This window comes from Dama dama, chromosome 5, assembly GCF_033118175.1.
Source record: "Dama dama isolate Ldn47 chromosome 5, ASM3311817v1, whole genome shotgun sequence".
NCBI classification, from domain to species: Eukaryota; Metazoa; Chordata; class Mammalia; order Artiodactyla; family Cervidae; genus Dama; species Dama dama.
Genome location: NC_083685.1, coordinates 32,207,749 through 32,229,165, shown reverse-complemented (window position 1 = coordinate 32,229,165; position 21,417 = coordinate 32,207,749). Strand labels below are relative to the sequence as shown.

Genomic DNA, 21,417 nt, shown 5'->3' with positions numbered 1-21,417 from the left:
CCGCGGGCAGCCGGGTCCGGACTCCCGGCGGCGGGCGTCGCGCACTGCCCCCCGGAGAGTGTTTGGGAAGCGGCGACTCCCCTCCTCTTCCCCGCCTCTTCCTCCTCCTGCGCCTCCGCGCCGCCCCGCGGTTCCTTAGGGAGGAAACGGCCTCCGGGGCCGGTCGCTTTGTGCTGCAACCATGGTGAAGAGTGAGTGACGGGTCTGCGGCCAGTGGGCTCGCGCCGCGTCGGCGGGGGCCGGGCGTCCTGCGCCCGGGCCCGCCCCCGGGCCCCCAGCCGGTAGGCCCGCCGGCCGCGCCCTCGCTGGTGAGCGGCACCTTCGGCGGCCCAGGTGAGCCGGGCGTCCCGGCGGCCCGGGGTGGCAGCGCCCTGGCGGGGCTGGCGGGGGCCCCGCTCCACCTGGCCTCGGGGAGGCGACGAGTTTCAGCGCCGGGGCGGAAGGCGCAGACTCCCCTGTCCCCGCTCCCCACCCCTTCCCCGGCTTACGCCGCGCCCCCTACCCACATCCCACTCAGGATCCCGGGGGATCTGCCGCGTCCCCTCGCCTGTCCATACTCCCCCTGCCGCCAGGTCTCGGCCGCCGGGGCTGAAAGTTGACCGGGAACAGAAGTCCGGCCGCAGCTTGGGCCGCCCTGGGCAGTCGTTTTGAACCCAGGGGTTGGGCTCCGAGTCGCTGCAGAGACAATCAGTCCTCTAGGGGTTTACTAGGTTTATTTGTGACTTGCTTCAGGGAAAGCGTTCCCTCCTGCCTCGGTGCTCAGCAGGCGCCTGACACTTAAGTGACCGCGAAACTAAAAAGAGTTCAGTACTGGACTAAACACCGCCCCAAGACAGGCAAACACTCCAGATTTAGAGGTGATCAGCCTTTTGCGCGAGACTCAGCAAATCCTGTGACATAAGCAGAAACCGTTGCAGGTGTGCTTGGCATGAGGCGGAGTAAACCTCCAGACCCAAGTCGGACTTACTTGGTGCAGAAGCACTAGGACCGAGAGCCCTTTAAGATGTCACCATGCCTATTGTCACCATGCCACCCCGCCCCCGGGGCCCTGCCGCATACCCCGCCAAGGCCATGTCGAGAAGTGTAAGGTCAGCCAACCAGCGGCCGCAGCTCTGGAGTTCTGGTCCTAGGGTTTTATTTTTACCTGCTTCCCTTTCCCTCACCCTCAATAAGTTCATGTTTTGCTGTCTGTATGGAGGTCATATTCAGAGGAGGATTGTTATTTGCACCACCTACTACGCTGGACTTTACTCCAATTTTCAAAGATACTGTTTCAACATCTAGTTTATTTTAAACAGTTGGAATAAGTTATGAACAAACATTTTACGTTCCTGAAGTCATCTGCATGGCATTAAACAGATTGTGTGGCTTGCAAGAGAAGAAACCATCCTGGCCCAACCTTCTGAAATTGAATCTGAGTTACAAATTGTGTCTCTAGACCTTTGTATCTCTAGATATTACCCCTGCCCCAACTGCTTCCCCATATTTCTCTCAAACTCCCCACTTGAGGGCCAGCATCAGATTCTTTATGACATAGACCACCACCTTGAATAAGTGCCATTACCACTCTGTGAAGAGAGAAAAGAAGAAAAATCAAGTCCAATGAAGTGAGAAAACTTACCTGACATCTCCATCTGGTGCCCAGTAGATGTCTAAGAATTAACATGTGCAAACCAGGCTCCAGATCTTTGGCCCCAAACATGCCCCACCAACAGCCTTCCCCATTCCAGCCAACGGTCATCTACACCAATCACCCAGTGCCCAGGTGAGAAACCTTGGCATCTTTCTTGACTTTTTCTCTTACACCCTACAAATTTCAATAAACCTGTCAGGTCAACCTTCAAAGTACTGTATCTGGAATCTAACCTCTACCCACTGTCTTGACTGCCATGACCTTGGTCCACGCCAGCATCATGTTTGGCCTAAACTTTGCAATAACCACCTCCTTGGTCTCTCTCTTTTTGCCCCTTGCCTCCAACATGTAAAGTGAATCTGTTCATTCCAGTTCAATTTACTCTTCTGCCAGGCTCCTCTGCCCCTGGAATTCTCCAGGCAAGAATACTGGAGTGGGTAGAAGATCTCCAGGGGATCTTCTCGACCCAGGGATTGAAACCAGAACTCCTGATCTGACCCACCAGGGAAGCCCTACTCTTCTGCTAAAAAAGAAAAAAAAGTTCATTAGTTATCCATCACATTTACAATAAAAGCCAAGATCCGTATTTATTATGGCCTAAATGACCTACAGACTGGTCCTCCCTCACTTGTCTCTCTGACTCATCCCCTACTACTCAACCCCTTACTCATTTTCCAACTATGCTGGCCTACATGCCACTTCTGGAACTCACAGTCTCATGGCCTTTCCCTCTGCAGTTCCTCTGCCACCTGAATTGGTGACCAGCTTCCCTAGGCCACCAAAAAACAAAACAAAGCCCTCCGCTTTGTTTTTTTTGTTTTGTTTTTGATGTTCCCTCCACTCTTCCTTCCTATCTTTATTCGAATGTGACTTTCCCTCTATCTCCACCTGCTCCTCTTTCTCTCCCTTGCTTTCCTTACCACCATCTGACATGTTACATATTTGATTTATTTCTTGTTTGTTTCCCTCCATAATGATGTAAGCTTCTGAAGATGAATGATATTTTTTCCTTTTGTTCACCTAACATGAAGTAAATTAATAAAAAAAAAACTATAGTATCACTTTGTATGTGTAGGAGACTGTTACATACATTATCTCACTTGTGCCCCTGATAGAGGAGGAGAGGCTAAGAGAGAAGCAACCTCTCTGAGCCTGTTTGCTGCTCTTTAAAAATGGGATAAAAATTGCATGCCCTGAAGATTTGCAAGGATCCAATAGAATCCATTCAAAGTGCCTTGCAGAGTGCTTGAACCATGCTGTGTGCTCAGCACAGTAGTTAATATTTTTAAGATCATGCTCATCCTCCCAACCCTTTGAGGTTAGTGGAACAGTTACTATCATCCTGTTTACAGATGAGGAAACTAAGACTAAAATAGGCTAAGTGACTTGCCCTAGTTCCAGGCCTGCCTTGAAGTTTGGAGGGGTCAGGGGCAAGCTAATATAGACCTCATCATAAATTCTTAAAGCTATAAATTAAATGGAACACAGTGTCACGGACTACTGGCTTCTGGCTTGAAACTCACACCTCATTTTCTTCCCACCTCGGCTCCATTACCTTCTACCCAAAGACTCATGCACTCAAAAACATCCCAGCCTGTACATCCAAACAACATCATACCCCTCACAAAAGCTTCCCCTTGGTGATTTCTCCAGCTGTGGTACAGAGTTGGATGACCAGGCCTGAAAGTGGCAGGGCAGTAAGTTCCAAGGCTCAGGGTGTTCTGAGAGCATGGAATTCCTTGTCCCACGGGGAGGGTGAAGCCGAAGCAGAGCCCCAAAGCCCAGCCAGTGGGCAGGAACCCACTCACCCAGAATGCACACCCAGAAAGTTGTGAGCTACAGTTGCAAACCCAGTTTTGTTTTGTTTTTTTCTGAGAGCTCGACTGTAATACAGAATCACCCCGATGACCTCAAGTGAGGCCTAATAGTGTGTCTTATCCACCAACAAAATTACTAACTCACTGTCAACCTCTAAGCTATCATTTAATTTCAATTAAAGTTAATTCCCCACTATTTAGAATCTACTTATCTAAGTATGTCAATAATGCTTATCGCCCTTCAGCATCTAGGACACCTAATGCTTAGCATGAACTGCTTTTTTTAATTAACATTTGAGCTCCAACAGTATGCATTGTATACCATAAGTGACAAAATTGTCTTATTTTGCCAGTTTGCCAATTAACCTAAACCAAACTGTCAGTCACCATAATCCAAGTAAGCCATCTATTAGGCTGCCTCATAAAGGCATGTTAAAGGCATGTTTAAGGCATGTTCTGTCATATTATCTAGGAAGTCGTTAAGGGATAAATAGACAAACACTGAGTTTTAACTCTAGAAATACATTTCGAGTTCTGGCCTTAATACCATTATACCTATAACTTCAAAAAGCCTCAATGATTACAACAGTAAATTCTAACACATCTCTAAATACGTTATGTAAGTTAGGTGTTTAAAGTGAGTAAAATAACTTTCTAAAATTCATATTGGTCCAGGTATGACATAAGAATAGAATTGATACATCTATATCAATCTATCTAGGGAGAGTCATTTTGTTCCAAAATAACACATTAAATGTTTACTATTCAATCAGTCAATAAGTATTCATTGTGTGTGATGTGCCAGGACCCACTGATGTCTGTGCTTAGAGTACTCATAGTGGGTAAGACAAACATGGTGTGTTCCCTGACCTCTTGGGGGCTGGCTCCATGTGTTAGACATTTGCCTATTTCTGCCCCTTACCTAGGAGAATGACCAGGATGCTAGGATCCAGGAAGCTTCCCTGTTCTAAGACAAGAGATCCCTCTGGCTACCATTGTGTCTAGTGATTACAACCCTCTGGAAGCAAGGCTGAGAGCTGAAGGAGATTGAATTCTATTAAAGAGCTTCCTCACATACATCCCCCTTCTCCCAAACAATTTTTATTTACATTGTTTTGCAGTTCCTTGAATCTCAGAAGAGTGGAAGGCTGTAGTTTAGACACTGGATTGCTTTCAATGAGCATACTCCACTAGGTAGTATTGTATCTACCTGCAAATAGCATTCCAGAGAGTCCCAGGTGGAGAATACAATTACAAGCTCAGAAAAAAACAGTGAGTACACAGCAGAGAGCTCAGGGAACCAGTCAGATGAAGTGTATCAAAAGCACAATTAGACTCAGACTCTTAGGTTTGATTTTTTAGGAATCCTGATAAATTCAGAGTTAAGGATGCTGTCTTATGACTAAGAAAGAGGCTAACGTAGGTGTCATGTTAATGTGTGGCTATTTTAGAACTGATTCTAAAAGAAAGAAACCATTTTCCCAAATGTATTTATAATGACCTTGGTTCTGCTTTGACCACAAATTTTTTTTATAAAAATATAAATCAGAGAACAGTCTGGTTAACAAATAAAACTGTTCTATCATGATTGCATCCCCCACACTGACAAAACCACTTTCTTCCGCTGATGTGTTTGCATTTGAACTATTGGGCCGGTGGGAAAGCACAGACTTCTGTATTTCCTGATTGTGAGAAAGCTGATGCTGACATTTCTAAAAGGAAATGCGTTGTTAAACTTCTGATCCACTGTCAATTCCTTCTATTGTTGCCTAGGGTTTGGCATTTATTTTTATGAATTGCCCTGTGAAATTGTAGTCCGAAAATCAGTCTGCCAATTTCAAAGAGACCTCTAAGAGCATTTAAGTAAAGTATGCAGATTCACAGTTGTTTTAAAGCCTGAAAATCAGTAAAATTAAGGACTTCATTTTAAAACCTAACAACGTAAATGCCATCACACAGTCAATGAGTGTTTAATGCATAGATTTTAGAAGCCCATGTTGATTATCAGGAATGCTTAAATTAATAATGCAAAGAGGAAAAAAACCAAAACCCTTCCATTTCAAACATGCAAAATGAATCCCGCAAGATAATTCTGTCATAATGGAACATTGTCTTTTATCGAATCTGGGTTTCTCCGGTTATGTTAAGGTGGTTACATACACTAAAATTACATCCACCAGAATACTGGTATGCAGTGCAGAATTTATAAATATGTTTCAACAAAGAAAAGCAGCTACAATTATCCCCAACCCTGGTCTCTTAAGTAGTATGCAAGGGGGCAAGCAAGTGAACTATAATACAGCTGTCTGCTTTAGGAGCGTCGAAACCAGTCAAGGTCATGTGAGAAAAAAGAAATTCAATATTCTTGACCAGCTGTGATTTTTTAAAATGCCAATACTAATAATAATCATTCTGAAGTCATGATTATTTAGTATTTGTTAAACCCAAGACTAGTGCTAGGCACCATATGTACATAAACAAAGGAGGGAGTCTGTGCATTGAGCTTACAAATCTAAATTAGGCAAAGGAAGTGAAGGGCAAACAAGGGCATGGGAAACATGCACTTAGGGCTCGTTTGGAAAAGGAGGCTATTTCATTGCACTGTATTTTAGTCTTAACTACCAGTGTTGCAGGACGGGGGACCCCTTCAAGGGCCTGAGAGTGGACTGTTGTCTAACACTTGGAAATAAACTGTCCAAGGAGACACTTTAGTCGTTCAGTTGTGTCAGACTCTTGGTGACCCCATGGACTGTAGCCCACCAGGCTCCTTGGTCCATGGGATTCTCCAGGCAAGAATACTGGAGTGGGTTGCCATTTTTTTTTCCCCAGGGGATCTTCCCAACCCAGGGATCGAACCCAGGTCTCCCTTGTTACAGACAGAGTCTTTACCACCTGAGCCATGACTACTGGCTGACAAAGCAAGAGACTTTACTGGGAAGGGGTGCAAGGGTGGAGAGCCAGAGGATAAGGGAACCCAGGAGGACTTCTCTGCCACGTGGCTCACAGTCTAGAGTTTTACGGTGATGGGATTCATTTCCTGGTTGTCTCTGACTGATTATTCTGACTCAGTGTGCTTCCTGGTGGCCCAGCCACTGCTCAGACAAGATAGATTCCAGCAAGGAGGTTTCTAGGAGGTGGTAGGACATGTGATGTCTCCTTTTGACCTTTCCCGAATCCTTCCTGTTGGTGGTGGCTTGTTAGTTCCGTGTTCCTTACCAAGACCTCCTGTCAAAAAATAACTCACAGAGATGGTTACTGTTGTGCCTGGCCAGGGTGGGTAGTTCCAGCTAGTGTTTCCCCTAACATCAAAGGGTACATTATTTTGCAACACAAAAATTTAAAGGAAATGGGGTACACTGCCTTTATAGGGGGTTAGGAGGAACATTCAGTATGAGGATGTATCAAGTTAGAGATTTAAAAGAGGAATGCACAAGTAAATGGCAAAAACAAACAAGCAAGAAAAAAGCCTCTGAACATTGTCTGGGATCTGATAGAGGAAGCAGCCAAGATGGTAGAAGAGATGCAGCTCAGACGAAGAGAAACTTCCAAGCTCTTGAGGGGCACACCATGATGGTCCCGGCCATCCTTCACGTTCTTATATGAACATTGTACTTATCACATAAGTATGACCAGTGATAAGTGCTGGTAAGACATGTAAAACTGAGTTTGGTTTCGCCTCACACTTATCTCACCTACCAGGAATGAGCCTGTGGCATCATAGCTGTCTGTAGGAATCTAGAGGTGATTAAATCAGGTTAAAGACTGGCAAAAACCCTCAGCACTCCACCCCAACCTGGCTGGGTGCGTCAGAGACAGGATTGTTGACACAGGAGATAACACAGAAATGATTGGACTAGCAGAACTTCAGTTGCTGCAGAGGAAGAAAATGTCATTTACTCCCCAGTGGAGTCAATAAAATACAGCTTTACAAGGGAAACAGAATCTAATGTCAGACAGTCTCAAATTTGAAAGCCTTTTCTGATAGGCAGGAACTCTGTGACCTTGAGGAAAGAGCTTAACCTCTCTGAGTCTTAGTTTCTATCTTTATAAAATAGTTTAAAAATATCTTCCTTGCTAGATTACTATGACAATGACTCAAAACAGGATTTATAAAAGTAAATAGTCTGTCTCATCTCTCCCTTCCCCTGAAAGTAAATAGCTTTAGTCAAAGAATTTTTATATGGCCCTTTAAATTACAAGAAAGAAAGATTTTAGGTTAAAAATACATTGACCTAGTTGACTTTATATACAGAATTTTGAACTTATATGTAGTTCTTTCATTTAGGCTATTTTAGTAAATAAGCTTTAATTACTTATTGCAAGGAGCCCAGAGCCTCAAATGTAAATAATGTTCTATCTGGGGCAGAGGTTCCAACTGGGGACGATCAGCAGCTTCACAAGGCTGAGAATGCTGGCAGAGCTAGGCAGGGATGCCATCTCTAGAAAGAAAGCCTCCTGTGCTTCTCAGGGGAGAATAGGAGCTGCTTGTCAGATGCACCAAAACTGTGACTGAGGGATCTCTGCTCTTATGAAATACATGAAAAACCACAATTGACTCTTACAAGTATTGAGTCTATTACCAGGATTATCTCCATTTCAAAAAGCAAGGGATAGTTACCATCTATTAGCCTGCATACTGTTTTCCCAGGTGGCTCAGTGGTAAAGAATCTGCCTGCCAATGCAGAAGCAGCAGGAGACACAGGTTCAATCCCTGGGTCACAAAGATCCCCTGTAGAAGGAAATGGCAGGTCACTCCAGTATTCTTGCCTGGGCAATCCCATGGACAGAGGAGCCTGGTGGACTATAGTCCATAGGGTTGCAGAGTTGGGTATGATTGAGCATGCAAACAGTCTGTGTGTTATTATCCCTTTTTTATTATACCATTTTTAAATGTCACAATTACTGATTCCAAATATTAATATGTATAAATCTGCACCTCACATTCAAAAGACTAAAAAGTATGTATAGTAAGATCAAATGAACCAGAGATCCAATTTAATTATAGACTAAGATAATATTTACAGTAATGTTTCTGGTTTTTTTTAATTTATTTTATTCAAGTACAGTTGATTTACTGTGTTGTGTTAATTTCTGCTGTATAGCAAAGTGATTCAGTTATATGCATATATACATTCTTTTTCAGATTCTTTTCCTTTATGGTTTATAACAGCATATTGAATATAGTTCCCTGTGCCCTACAGTAGGACCTTGTTGTTTATCCATTCTATATATGATAACTTGCATCTGCTAATCCCAAACTCCTACTTCTACCCTTCCACTCCCCCTTGGCAGTCACAAGTCTGTTCTCTATGTCTGAGTCTGTTTTTATTTCATAGATAAGTTCATTTGTGTCATATTTTAGATTACATGTATAAGTGATATCATGTGATATTTGTTTTTCTCTGTCTGACTTACTAGTTAATCTCTAGTTGTGATCATGTTGGGCCAATAGCATAATTTCATTCTTTTTATGGCTGAGTAGTATTCCATTGTATAAATGTAACACATCTTCTTCATCCACTCATCTGTCAATGAACATCTGGTTGCTTCCATGTCTTGGCTATTATAATTAGTGCTGCAATGAACATGGGTACATGTGACATTTTGAATTATGGTTTTCTCTGGATATATGCCCAGGAGTGGGATTATAGGATCATATGGTAGTTATATTTTTAGTTTTTTGAGAAATCTCCATACTGTTTCCATAGTGGCTCCACCAATTTACATTCCCACAATGATATGCTTGTGACAGTTGCAACTCCCATGTTTTTAATAGATTTTCAAATCAAAACAATCTGTGCCTTACCTGGCCCAAAACTGGCCAAAGAACAATACCCCTGGAGCTCTCCACAGTCTCTGCCCAAGGTTAATAGCAGGGTTACAGGCTGTGTAATTGAGTAGGATCTGAGCAAACTAATTTTAAACATTTCTGCATGCCCCCCCCCCCACCATTTATCTTTATGGTGATTAAAAAAAAAAAAAAAGAAACCACAATGCTTTCAACACACGTTTTCTGCAACCTGAGACAAATTCCATCAAGAACTATGGCAATCTGTGAACACAAAAGCACCATAGACTTTGGGGCTTCCCTGGAATCTGCTGGCATTGCAGGAGACACGGGTTCGGTCCCTGGGTCGGGAAGATCCCTGGAGGAGGAAATGGCTACCCATTCCAGTATTCTAAAATCCCATGGACAGAGGAACCTGAGAGCTGCAGTCCATTGGGTCACACAGAGTTGAACACAACTGAGCTAGTGAGCACACACGCACAAGTACCTGCTGCAGACCCATTGGCTTTCTCCTGACAATAAGACCACAAGAGACCACACAAGCTCCTCTGCGTGATTAAAGCAGTTGCAGTTGATGCTACTATGTCAGTTGCAAAGTTAGCTGTGGGTCTCTTTGCTGGGGCCTGTCAGTACTAGAGTATACTCCTTTTCCTGGCTAAGACATTCCTTTGACCTTTCTTTTAAACACAATGAAATGGGAATTGGAAAAAAAATAAAGACTTTCTGAAAGAGTTTCAATTCTATAATCTCCCCCGCCCCCTGCCAGCACCCCATGTCAAACAAGTGCAAAGCAATGTCCAGACCATACAGTTGTCACTACACAATTTCTGTCCTGCCCTGAAGTAGGATTCTTTTGAAGAACTCTGGGTCCAAGTTTGGGCCAACTCATGCAAAGCCTGAAATAGACTAAACCAGGGGAGTTACCCCTGTGAACAAGGCTAGACAACCACCGGTGGTGAGGAGGCATAGAAATCAGGATATGAGTTCCAAGCACTTTCCTTGTTTTCCTTTAGAAAGAAATTGTGAGTCCGTGGTGCCATCCAGTCACAACTCTCAAACTTCATCTGGGAAATGTTGAAAACACACGTCAAAATTCACAGGCAGGCGTGGTTTCTAAACAAAGAGCTTTTAGCAGGAAATTTCAGATGTTATATATTCTTTCTTACATGCAGTTCATCTTCGGAAGGAGGTCACCAAGTCCTGGGCATATATTATGCAAGAAAAATTATCACAGGCAATGAATGTCATCTTTTCTTGTGAAGATCAATAGTCACTACCTAGCAATGCCAGGACTCTCAAAGACCATTAAGGCGATCATGGTGACTTTTAATCCTCAATCTTATTTTCTTCTGCCCCTGAGAAATATGACAGTCACAACAAATGTGATTATATTAAACCCAAATTCCAGCCCAGATAATATTCCAGACCCCCAGGCCTGCCTACAGGACATCTCCACAGAGATGTACACAGGCTCCTCAAAATAGACACAGCCAAGAGAGACAGATGAATTACTTGCAGAAAAAATACAAGATGCAGAAAACTATAAAAGCTCTACCGCAAGAGATCAAAGGCTTTTTCTGCATCTATTGAGATTATCATATGGTTTTTATCTTTCATTTTGTTAAGATGGTGTGCACGTTGGTTGATTTGTATATATTGAAGAATCCTCGTACCCCTGGAATACAAAACCCAACTTGATCATGAAAACAACAAAATTCTGTAAAGCAATTATCCTTCAATTAAAAAAAAACTTAAAAAATAAAAAAGAAATAAAAAATGTCTAAGGAAAATGGGGAAGAATACCATGTTCATAAATTGTAAGACAGTATTAAGATGTTCATGTTTCCCCACTTAGGCAAAATTAACACATTCAAATTTGAACTCAAAATCTTTATTTCAAAATCTCTCTCCAAATACACCTGTATTTTGGAGAATGACATTACTATCCACCTAGTTGCTCAGGCAAAACCAAGAACCATCTTTGACTCACTTGCAGCCCCTGAGTTCTATCCTTAAAATTATGTTGAATCAGAGAATTCCCTGGTGATCCAGTGGTTAGGACTCTGTGCTTTTACTGCTGAGGGCTTGGGTTCAATCTTTGCTCAGGGGACTAAGATCCCACAAGAGGCATGGTATGGCAAAAAAGAAAAAAAAATGCTGAATCTTTTATTAAATTATGTTGAATTGCAATCCAATCCTCCCTACACCTCTACTTCCCCCTGAACCTTATCTCTTAATATCTAGTTCCTTCTCCCACCCCCACACCCACACAAAATGCCTCCAAAAGAGCAACATGGGAATTTGAGAATATTCCCATGGAAGTAGCAGAGGAAACTATTGATTCCCAAACACCATTTGCAAAAGTGATACCTAGTCATCATTTTGTAAAAGAATGTTTCCATGATGCTTTTTATGATTATGATGAAAAGATACTGTGCTTAGTCATGTTGAAAGCAGGACAGGGTAGAAAACAGCAGGCAAGGATAAGACCTCTTTATCCTCTTTACCTCTTTATCCAGTTGTCTCCCGTCAAAGTGCAGGCTCCACCTTCCAGTGGGCACCTGACCTGGCTCCTGCCCCTCAGGGCACTCCCCTCTTGTTAGAAACTGCCCAGGCCTTTGCACAGAAGGATCTTTGAAAAAGACAAATTGATCATGTAATCACAAAGTTGAAAGCTGAATCCCACCAGCATCTTTTCCACATTTCCTCCATGAGATACAACCCCTTGTATCTTTTTTTTTTTTTTTTGCTTCATTGGGTCTAAGTTGAGGCATGTGGGGGTCTTTCGTTGCAGTGTGTGGCCTCTCTGGTTGTGGCGCATGGCCTCAGTAGTTACAGCACCCGGGCTCAGTTGCTCTGTAGCTGGTGGGCCCTTAGTTCTCCAGCCAAGGATAGAACTCATGTCCCCTGCATTGCAAGGCAGGGCTCTTAACCACCAGACCACCAGGGAAGCCCCAGGTCCCTTGTATCTTACTCAAGAGCCCTGTCAAGTTTTCTCTCCTCCCCAAGGATAACTTCTATTCCAATCATTCCTAACAATCAGGTCTACAAGGATTTACCAAACTCTCTTAATTCCTTAATGCCTTGTGTGTTCACCTCTTGCCTAGAGCTCCTTCCATACAAGGTTCGCCTATGAAATTCCTACTTCTCCTTCAAGATCTTCCTGAGCAAAAATCTGTGGGTACGTGATGTTACATAACAAGATGGACACATGAGTCCTAACCTAGATTCTGTCTTGCTACATACCAGCTGCTTGTCCAGAGGCCACTCACATGCCTTTCATCAGCCTTGGGGCCTGTTTAAATGGAAAAAGAAACAGTATCATCTAGATAACACAGAAGGAGCACCTGGGAAGGGAGTTTATGGTCACAGCAAAATAACAGCCTGGCAGACCTATTAAAAATTTTCCCAAGATTTGTATTGATATGTCCGGGCACCTTCCCTACTGGTAATTTGGGTTGACTTCTGCCAACTCCACCCTTCTCTACTCCTTTATTGATTATTTTTGTCTGCACTGAGTCTTTGTAGCATCAGTTTTCTCTAGTTACAGTGAGCAGAGGTTACTCTTCTTTGCAGTCCGAGAGCCTCACATTGCAGTGGCTTCTTTTGCTGTGGATCACAGGCTCTACAGCTTGAGGGCTTAGTTTCCCTGAGGCATGTCGAATCTTCCTGGACCAGGGATTGAACCTGTGTCCATTGCCTTAGCAGGCAGATTCTTAACGACTGGAACATGAGGGAAGCCTCTCTATCTCTGTCTCTCTTTTTTTTTTTCCTAAACAGATGTCAATCCTTTTTTAAAAATTTTATTTGTTTATTTTTGGCTATAATAGATTTATGTTGCTGCACAGGTTTTTTTGTGGAGAGTGGGGGCTACTCTCTACTTGTGGTGTTCAGGCTTCTCATTGCAGTGGCTTCTCTTGTTGCAAAGCACAAGTTCCAGGCACACAGGCTTCAGTATTTGCAGCTCACAGGCCTGAGAGCATAAGCTCAGTAGCTCTGATGGATGGGCTTAGTTCATCCAAGGCATGTTGGTTCTTCCCAGATCAGGGATAGAGCCCATGTCTCTTGCTTTGGCAAGCGGACTCTTTACCACTGAGCCACCAAGGAAGCCCCCCCTACCTCTTCTTAAGTACAGTTATTATAGACTTTCCTGGTCTAGGACCACAATTACTGTTGTTATGGTTATTGTTTATTATTGAATGTTTATCCTCTGATTCCTCACTACCATTACCCATCCACCAGGCAATAGACGGCTTCTTATTCTGTGGTCCCAAAGCAGCTTATATGTACCATAATTACAGTATTTTTTACGTTATTCTCTGATCATGTGTCATACGACTGCCTCTCCAGGTGACCCTGAACCCCTTGAGGGCAGAGTTCATGAATTTTTTGTGTGTTCTGAGCCTAACGCTGGCCCTGGCTCAGAGCAGGCAGTCACTAAATTTTTAATAATTGGATGAATAAAGGAAGCAACAATATTTTATTGAGTGGCAGAGTAAAAGAAATATTGCTTTATTGATTCCTAGCAGTTTCTGAGCTCCTAGAAAGCTGATGTTGTAAAAGAGATTCATCAAAAAAAAACAAACAAAAAAAAACAGTTAGCTAGCTTTTAAAGAGCTGGACTTCCTCAGAAAGCAATGGGCATTTGGACAGTGACTTCTAGGGCTTTTGAACTCAAGTTATCATGTGCTCATGTGTGTGCTTAAGCGGGTTTTCTAGGTGTTGCAGTGGTAAAAAATCTGCCTGCCAATTCAGGAGACATGTGTTGGAGCCTTGGGTCGGGAAGATACCAAATGGCACTCCCCTCCAGTATTCTTGCCTGGGAAATCCCATGGAGAGAGGAGGCTGGTGGGCTCCAGTCCATGGGGTTGCAAACAGTCTGTTAGGACTGAGCACACACATGTGTGTGCTTAAATCCATTTATCTAAATGACTTAAAATGACTGAAATGATATTTAAGTCTCAGATTTCTTTGATGAATCTAATGAATCAAAACTATAGTCCTCCAGCTATCTTACAGACTATGGAAAACCCCAAAATATTAGATCCACATGATATCAACTGTGTCTTTTCTGATATTTGGCATTCTACTTTGAATGATTATGTGATTTCTCCCCTGTAGAAATGGAGAAGGCAATGGCACCCCACTCCAGTACTCTTGCCTGGAAAATCCCATGGACGGAGGAGCCTGGTAGGCTGCTGTCCATGGGGTCGCTATGAGTTGGACACAACTAAGTGACTTAGCAGCAGCAGCAGCCCCAATAGGAAAGTTGAAAGAAAAGTAAATATTTTACCACATTTTGGTCACACTTTGGCATTCTCGATCTCTTGTCTTTCCCTTCCTCTCTCTCTCTGTCTCTCTCTATATATATATAAATATAACACACACTTTTTCTTTTTTTGCTGAACAACTTGCAAGTTACAAATAGCATGACAGTGACAGTAAGCCCCTAAATATTTCAGCCTACACTTCCTACTGATGAGAACATTTCCTATATGATAACAATACCAGTATAATTTCTAAGAAATTTAATCCAATATCTAAATTTTGGTCTATAATCAGTCACTCAGTTACCCCTAAAATACCTTTTTATTGTTGCCAATGATTCCAACCAGGTTTGTGCATTTCATTTGGTTTCTTTTCCCTTTTGAAGGAAGAAGAAAAGAGCATCAGTGGACTCATTTCATGAATCGAGTGAGCAGAGACATTTAGACATATTATTGAGATTTATACTAGAGATGGCTTGTAGGGGCTCCAGCAGGGACATTTTGAGGTGTGTTCCTTTGTATGGAGTGTTGAGTAACCAAATAGACTGACTAAACAAGTACATATTTAGGGCACTAGCATAGCAGGGGAATTTTTAAAAGTATATTTTGAGAGAATTCGATAGAAAGAAAGGAAAATATAAACCAAAGGGAGAAAGAAAGGAAAACATAAACCAAAGGGAGGGAGAGAGAAAGGAGAGAAGAAAGAAAAAAGAAAAAGTGTCAAAAGGAAAAGCTTTTTAGACACTACCTTATAAATGGGTGTTGTTTTTTGTTTAGAATCACAAATGGAGATGAGATATTGTGGGTTTTATAAGGTAGTGTCAAAAAGTTCATGCACTATTTCTAGAGCCTGGAATGATCATATAGTTTGGATATGTGTAGGGCAAAGACATCGAGTGGTTTTTGTGGTACAAAGCCTCCTCAAAGAAACCAGAACAATGCTTGACCCCTGACGGTAAACAGGGCTGAAATCTCTCTGCATCTACCTGGAAACAATCTATCATTCATCCTGTTATATAAGAAATTATTACTTTTTTTAAAGTATACATTTGAACTTGGGCACTCTTTTGGCTGATATCACTCTCCCATTGTGGTCCTTGAAGAAGAAAAGCTGACTCACACCAGAGTACTTTTTAGACACTTTTAGACACTACCTTATAAATGGGTGTTGTTTTTGTTTAGAATCACATGTGGAGATGAGGTATTGTGGGTTTTTTTTGATGTTTAGGATTTCTTTGTCTTTTAATTTTTATTTTATGTTGGAGTATTGTTGAGTTACAGTGTTGCGTTGTTTCAGGTGTAGAGCCAACTGATTCAGTTATGTGTACGTGTGCTAAACTGCTTCACTTGTATCTGACTCTATGTGACCCCATGGACTGTAGACTGCCAGGCTCCTCTGTTCATGGGATTCTCCAGACAAGAATACTTTAGTAGGTTTCCATGCCCTCCTCCAGGGGATCTTCCCGACCCAGGGATTGAACCTGGGTCTCTTATACCGCCTGCATTGGCAGGCAGGTTCTTAACCACTATCATCACCTGGGAAGTCCAATTCAAGTATACATATGCATATACTATACATACATCTATTTTTCAGGTTCGTATCCTATATAAGTTATTGCAGAATGTTGAGTGGAGTTCCCTGTGCTCCGCAATGGGTCCCTGTTGGTTATTTATTTCATATACAGTAATGCATATCTGTTAATCCCCAAATCCTAATTCATCCCTCTTCTCTCTGCCTTTCATTTTTGGTAACCATAAGTCTGTATTTGAAGCCTGTGAGTCTGTTTCTGTTTTGCCAATAAGCTCATTGGTATTATCTTTTTAGATTCCACATATAGATTATATCACATGGTATTTTCTTTTTCTGTGCTGCTTCACTTAGTATAATAATCTGTAGTTCCATCTACATTGCTGCAAATGGCATTAGTTCATTTTTTATGGCTGAGTAGTATTCCGTTGTGTACATGTACCACATCTCTTTTATCCATTCCTAGTGTTTATGATTTCCAAAGATCTGTGACCAGGGACTATGAAAAGACAGCCCAGCATGATCTGGGGGCCCCTGACCTAACTGGGAACTGTGATACTCTGGTGTGAGTCAGCTTTGCTTCTTCAAGGACCACAATGGGAGAATGATATCAGCCAAAAGAGTGTCCAAGTTCAAATATATACTTTAAAAAAAGTAATAATTTCTTATATAACAGGATGAGTGATAGGTTGTTTCCAGGTAGATGCAGAGAGATTTCAACCCTGTTTACCCTCAGGTGTCAAGCATTGTTCTGGTTTCTTTGAGGAGGCTTTGTACCACAAAAACCACTCGATGTCTTTGCCCTACACATATCCAGACTATATGATTGCTCCATGCTCTATAGAAATAGTGCATGAACTTTTGTAATTGAATCTCTCCTTTAAGCATACCTCTTTATTTCACACAAAAGATAATCTGTCTTCATTTGTATTCTTAAATGTGTAGATAGCTAACTTGTTCATAAAACATAACATATAGACAGGATCTAATCCTTAGTTTTTTGACCAAGCAGCTTTGAGTAGCTTCAATGAGTTTCTTAAATCAAAATACCAGGCTTCCCTAGCGGTCTAGTGCTTAAGACTTCGAACTTCCCCTGCAGGGCTCACGGGTTCAATCCCTGGTCAGGGAACTAAGATCCTGCATGTCGGGTGCTGTGACCAAAATTTTTTTTTAAGTCAAAATACCATAATAACATTTACTGCACTTACTTGTATGTAACTATGTAGTTAGACTAGGGAATGTCATCCCCTGTGGTTCCAGAAGCACTTTAAAAGTAATGGAAATTACAATGCACTCTGGAGAGATTGATGAAAATGTTAATTAAAGTCAACTTGTCCTAGCTTTCATCATTTTCCCAGAATTGAAACGGATGATGACTATGGCAAGCTGACATATTTTCAAAATATGACTGCTCCTCAAAGCTATGGTTTTAAACAAAGTCTAATGAATCTTCAGAAAAGATGATTTCTTGAAGAACAGCATTTTTACCTCAAAAAATTACAGCATCATTTATGCTTAGGATCCATGAGAACTCTGCTGAATTAACGAAATATGAAAGAAAGACAGCAGTTTCTGACAGTGTCTGTGAAATCTGTAACATTTTATTTCCCAAGGCATGGCCTATTCATAGCTTTACTTTGATGTGCACAGATAATATGTATCAACATTGACAAGAGTTAAGCACGCGATTTAAAGGAGAAAATTGTACTGTTTCGAATCTATCTCCCAGATGATTAAAAACCATCAAAAACTACACTGAGATAGAAATACGAATACAACTTAAAATACCAGGAACCAAGAATTTCATCTCGGTTTATGCTGTCAGGTACTAAACAAACGGAAGGGGGTGGAGTTAGGGAGATTTGAAAGTTTCATTTCATACCTGGAGTGAAGTTGCTCAGTCATGTCTGACTCTTTAGGACCCCATGGACTGTAGCCCACCGGGCTCCTCCGTCAATGGAATTTTCCAGGCAAGAGAACCTAGTAAGTGTTTAAACCGTGAAGATGAATCAATTATTTACCTGCCAATTCAGAGCCACAACGGCTCCTGAAACCTAGGTTTCTGATTATGAACAGATTCATTTCATTATGAAAATGTAGTTGACAATTTTTTTTCCCTTAAATTGTATGTGACATATTTGAAATAATACTTCACCACTTCAAAATACCATTTTGTTATTTTATTTATTAATATACATTCATTATATTAATGTATCATTAAATAAAATAAATTGAAAAGTAATTGAACAGACGATCCAAAGAGTAGAAAACACATCCAGTTTAAAAATAATTGTAGGGCGCGGGGGCAGGGGCCCCGGTCCGGGAGTGCGGGAGACTGTGGTAGAAGGAGGTGGCGGCAGCGGCTAGCGGACTCGAGTCACGACCGAGCCGAAACAGACACTTCTGTGGAGCGAGGCAGTAGGAACACCGAGCAAGCACCGGAGGCGGCACCGGGATCCCCGGCTCAGGGGAGGGGGGCGCCGAACCGGGAGGAGGGTAGGGGGCGATGCTGGAATCCATGGCGGAGCCCAGTCCCGGAGCCACCAGAGAAACGTCGGAGAACAATTGAGGATTTCAACAAATTTTGCAGTTTTGTTTGGCCTATGCAGGTTACATCCCCCCTAAGCAAGGAGGAAAGTGACTGGCCAGCCTCCGGCTCCAGCTCTCCATTGCGAGGTGAGAGTGCTGCAGAGAGCGATGGCTGGGACTCAGCCCCCTCAGGTCTCAGAACCATCCAGACCTTTGTTAAGAAAGCAAAGTCATCCAAGAGAAGGGCGGCTCAAGCAGGTCGCACCCAGCCAGGACGCCCGAGGTCCACTTTCCCTCGTCTGCAGACCCCTGACAGTGCCACTTTGCTGGAGAAGATGAAACTCAAGGACTCTCTCTTTGATCCAGATGGGCCCAAAATGGCATCACCACTGTCCCCCACATCCCTGACACATGCCTCCCGGCCCCTGCTGCTCTCACCCCAGTGCCCCTTTCCCAGGGGGACCTCTCCCAGCCTCCTCGAAAGAAGGACCGAAAGAACCGAGAGTTGGGGCCAGGAGGGGGGAAGAGATGGCAGCTACCAACACCTGAGGCTCCTAGACCCCCTGCCACAGCGCACCCCGAAGGAACCCCTCCCACTGACGGTGAAAGCAAGGAGGTGGGCAGCACTGAAAGGAGCCAAGATGGCAATGCCAGCTCCAGTGAAGGCGAGATGCGGGTCATGGATGAGGACATCAGGGTAGAATCAGGTGATGATTCATGGGATCTGATCACGTGTTACTGCCAAAAGCCCTTTGCAGGCCGGCCCATGATTGAGTGCAGCCTGTGTGGGACCTGGATCCACCTCTCCTGTGCTAAGATTAAGAAGACCAATATCCCTGACTTCTTTTACTGCCAGAAATGCAAGGAACTGCGGCCAGAGGCCCGGCGATTAGGGGGGCCTCCGAAATCTGGAGAGCCCTGACACATGCCATCTCCAGGCTGGAACTTCAAATGGAAATGTGACTTGGGAACTGAGCTTCAGGGTCGACATGTCCCCTGAAGCTGGGATGTTGTCCCACTTCGAGGCAGAAATTCCCAAGGGAGACTGGTTTGGAAATGAGTGGTTTTCCTGCCCTACCTTTCCTTCCCACCTTGTGGACTTGAACTTGGACCCATTGCAGGTGTGGGTGGGAGGCTCTCTGGGTCCCTAGACACTTGAACTGTCCCTGCAACTGCTCAGTTTCTGGGCCAGGGTTGGAACTGGGATGGAGTGGGACACTTGTCTATAAAACTCTAGTGTAAATATAGCACTCCCCTCCCTCATCTTTTCTTCTATCTCACCCCCCATTTATTCTACACCGGTTGTATTTTTAATTTTGGGCTTCCCCTTTTGAGCGTGGCAGCTCAGTGGTGGAGTGCCAACCAGAGCTTGGCCGAGGGAGGAAGGAAAACAGCAAGGTGACGATTCCTCACCTCTTTTGTTTTTAATAACACTGGCCAGCTGTTTGTACAGACAGCCTGCGTGTTGTAAATAAAGCAGAGTGGGCTCTTCAAAATAAATAAATAAAAATAAAAATAATTGTAAAAAATTTCATCTAAAGCATATATAATTTGCCCCTTCAAATTTTCCCTGCCTCACTGCGGATAATAGAATCTGATCATGCTCAAGTTCCTTATGCAAAATGGTGTATTTTGGTATAACCAATGCACATCCTCCCTGACACTATTTTTTTTTTTTTCAAATACTGTTCTTAACTTCCCACTCCTAGTCTTGAGACCCTTTATATTTCCCAGGCTCATTTTTGGTCCACCTCCCCTCACCCACAGTCAGGTCCAAATGCAAAATGAAGCAGAACACACACACAGAGGAAAGGTGAATGGTGAGATTTACATTCTCCTTGATTTTTTCCTTTGGGATTATTTTCTCCACACAATTTTTAAAGCATACACGCATAAGCCAGTTGTACTACATGCTTGTGTTGTGTCTCAACAAGGAGGGATGGGAGGAGATAGGAAAATCAAGATTCTAACTTTTTTTAAAAATATTCATTTATTTATTTGGCTACACAGGGTCTTAGTTGTAGCATCAGGATCTAGTTCCCCAAACTAGGATCAAACCTGGGTCCCCTGAGTTGGAAGCATGGAATCTTACTCAGTGGACCACCAGGGAAGTCCCAAGATTATAACACTTTATACATGTAGAATCCTAGGCTCCTCTTGTCTCATCATTTCATTTCCAGAAATTGATTAGAAGAAAATAATCGAGTTATTTGCAGTGTTATTTACAATAATAATAAAAAAGTGATAACAAGGAATTCCCTGGCAGTTCAGTGGTTAGGACTCAGGCCCTCAGTGTGGAGTATGGGGTGGGGGAGCAGGAGGAGGGAACCAGGTTCAGTCCCACGTCTGGGAACCAGGATTCCACAAGCTGCACAGTGTGGCAAAAAAAAAGTGATAGCAATCTAAGTATTCAGTAATAAAGGGTTTATTAAATAAATTATGCCAAAGCACTGTAATAGAATACTATGCAACTATTAGCACTTCCCAGATAGCATTAGTGGTAAAGAACCCACCTGCCAACATAGGGCACATAAGAGACACAGGTTTGATCTCTGGGTCGGGAAGACCCCCCTGGAGGAGGGCATGGCAACCCACTCCAGGGTTCTTGCCTGGAGAATCCCGTGGATAGAGGAGCCTGGCGGGTTACAGTCCATGAGGTTGCAAAGAGTTGGACAGGACTGAGTGACTTAGCATACACAAATGCACACACATGCAGCTATTAAAATCATATCTTCAATATTATTTCCTAACATGAGTATATGCTTACATTTTATTTAGTAAGAATCAAAAATTGGCTCCAAACCTAAATTTACAATGAACTGCAAAAATTCGAAAGGGATAAATAAAGACAAAGA

At 42.9% G+C, this 21,417-nt stretch overlaps 1 pseudogene; it reads left to right on the top strand.

Annotated features, from left to right (window-relative positions):
- The first annotated feature begins 1,700 nt into the window (after positions 1-1,700).
- Positions 1,701-19,513, top strand: LOC133055523 (PHD finger protein 23-like; annotated as a pseudogene).
- Positions 19,514-21,417: the final 1,904 nt, after the last annotated feature.